The sequence below is a fragment of the Sesamum indicum genome, unplaced genomic scaffold (assembly GCF_000512975.1).
Source record: "Sesamum indicum cultivar Zhongzhi No. 13 unplaced genomic scaffold, S_indicum_v1.0 scaffold00328, whole genome shotgun sequence".
Taxonomy (NCBI): domain Eukaryota; kingdom Viridiplantae; phylum Streptophyta; class Magnoliopsida; order Lamiales; family Pedaliaceae; genus Sesamum; species Sesamum indicum.
In genome coordinates, this window is record NW_011628221.1 from 25,249 (window position 1) to 28,203 (window position 2,955).

The following is a 2,955-nucleotide window of genomic DNA, read 5'->3' on the forward strand; positions in this document are numbered from 1 at the left end:
TTGTTTTTTAATTTTATCGACCACAAACATGAGAAGTTTTGTTGAATGATGCCCCCTCCTTGTTCCGGCTTTTTCATTTCCTTGTGTGTGCGTTTTTTTTTTTTGTGTGTGTGTGGGGGGGGTGTGTGTGGGGTGTGTGGGTGTGTGTGTGTGTGTGTGTGGGGTGTGTGTGTGCATGTGTGCGTGTGTGTGTGTGTGTGGTGTGTGGGATGTGTGTGCGCGTGGGAGGTGTGTGTGTGGGGTGTGTGTGTGTGTGTGGGTGGGTGTGTGGGGTTTGTGTGTGTGTGTGTGTGTTTGTGGGTGTGTGGGGTTTGGGTGTATGTTTGTGTGTGTGTGTCTGTGTTTTTCAATTTGGTGGATGATGAGTTTCGTGATGAAAATCACTTTAGCTTAGTAGAGAATTCATTAGTTTGGTGCATTTAGTGTTTTTCAGTTCGATGTAATGTATCATTTTAATTGCTTTGTTCTTCTGGTTGTAAGAATTCTGATATTTACTGAGTATGCTATGTGTGATTTCGACATGTGATCGGTCCTGTTTTTTGTAATATTGCAATAATACTTTGGAATTTTATTGAGTGTAAAGTTGTTTTACTTGTTGGTTGCTATTCGATGCTTTGGGGGAAGCCTGTCTGTGGGCATCAAGAAGACCTTAACTATTACTTCTCTTTTGAACTCAGTGCTACTATTAGAGCAAAGAAAGTTGCAGCATTTCCAAGTGTGTTTTATATGTAATTGTATTAGGGTAATGATTTTGTGATTAATATATCCAATTTTTGGATCAACCTCTTCGAAAATCATGATCGGGTAAGCAGGTTTCTATTGAGATCATGATGTCAAGGAATATATTTTTATATGTTCTAATCAGCTATTGTATTTCTTTTTCAATTTTATAATATGAAAAATTTTGTTGAATGATGCCCCCTCCTTGTTACGACTTTTCAATTTCCTTGTCTGTGCGTATTTTTTTTTTTATGTGTGTGTGGGTGTGTGTGTGTGCGTGTGAGGGGTGTGTGTGTGTGTTGTGGGGTGTGTGTGTGTGGTGTGTGGGTGTGGGTGTGGGTGTGTGTGGGGTGTGTGTGTGTGTGTGGGGGGGGGTTGTGTGTGTGTGTGTGTGTGTGTGTGTTTGTGTGTGTGGGTGTGTGGTGGGTGTGTGTGTGTGACGATAGAACATGTTTTACTTCCATTTTGAATATAGAAGAAGTGAAGTGTTGCTTTTATCTTCTGCGCCAAACGAATGACATCTGAGTCTTGTTACATTTGCCATTCTCCTTCAATTTATAAGTGTTCATTTCTATCTTCACAATCCTTTTTCTCGTGCAGGATGTCACCATAGTTTCCCAATATTTTATACCCATTACAGATATTATTTCTCTTTGTGGTCTATTTATGTCCTTTGTAATATTTTTGTGTGCTTGCATAGATGTGTATTCTCATTTTTGTTTACCTGATGTGAAAGAGTATTAATTGAATGAAGAGCAATAACAGGATAGGAGAGAGTCCATTATCCCTCTTCTTTTTTTCTTTTAATATATCTCGTTAGCAAGAGTGGTCTTGGATTGATTTATTTTACTAGAGGGGATATATTGAGAGAAATTGAGTGGAGGAGTGATAAAATCTGATAAATGGCTTGGGTGGTTATGATCTGCTAATCAATTCTTGAATTGATCGCCAGCGACCACTACAAAATGTTGTAGTTTTGAACCCTAACTTTGGTGTGTTTAGCCATTTTGATTTCCTTCCTACTAATAGCGGTCTCTATAATTTTCACCGTTGAATCACATGGTAGTTTATGTAGCATCACCTTGATTTTTGGGTACTCGAATGGAAGAGGGAAAATAGTCCTTTTGTTCAGGAACAATTAATCAGTTATATATGCTGTAGCTGATGCTTGACTCATGCTTTTGCTTACATGTGGCTTACTGTTTATCTGGTAAATAACTAATCATTCACCTGCCCAAGTTTCTGTTATTTTTCTGCCTTCAGGTACTTATGGGCAATTTCATAGATATTTGAATAGTAACAGTTTCTTAGTAATGTGTTTTATGGGCAGTTTCAGACTCTGATTCCGACGTTAGTGCTTCAGATGATTCGCTAGTGGGTCGGGTCAAGAAGTGGTCTAAGAAGAAGAGCAGAAAACATCGCCATGAAGAGGGCTAGCTTCTATAGTGGGTGATATGGTTTGTGCTTTTAAGGATCTTCTAAACTGCTGCTAAATGTACCCAATTCAATCTTTAAATCTGGTGGTTGATGAGCTTCTTGATAAAAAAAAATAGTTTATCTTAGTGGACAATGCATTAGTTTAGTGGATTTGGTGTTTTCAATTTGATATAATGTATCATTTTAATTGCTTTGTTCTTCAGGTTGTAAGAATTATGATATTTACTGAGTATGCTATGTGTGATTCCGACATTTGATCGGTCCTGTTAGTTGAAATATGGCAGTAATATTTTGGAATTTTATTGAATTTAAAGTTGTTTTACTTATTGGTTGCTATGTGATGCTTTGGGAAAGCCTGCCAGTGGGCATCAAGAAGACCTTAACTATTGCTTCTCTTTTGAACCCAGTGCTATTATTGGAGCACAGAAGATTGCAGCATTTTCCAGTGTGTTTTATATGTAATTGTATTAGGGCAATGATTTTGTGATTAATATTATCCAGTTTCTGGATCAACATCTCTAAAAATCATGATCGGGTGTAGCAAGTTTCTATTGAGATCATGATGTCAAGGAATATATTTTTATATGTTCTAATCAGCTACTGCGTTTTTTTTTCAATTTTATCGACCACTAACGTGAGAAGTTTTGTTGAATGATGTCCCCTCCTTATTTCGGCTTTTTCATTTCCTTGTCTGTGTCTCTTTTTTATGTGTGTGTGCGTGTGTGTGGGGGGTGTGTGGGTGTGTGCATGTGTGTGTGGGGGGGGGGGGGGTTTGGGGGGGGGGGGGGGCGGGGGTGG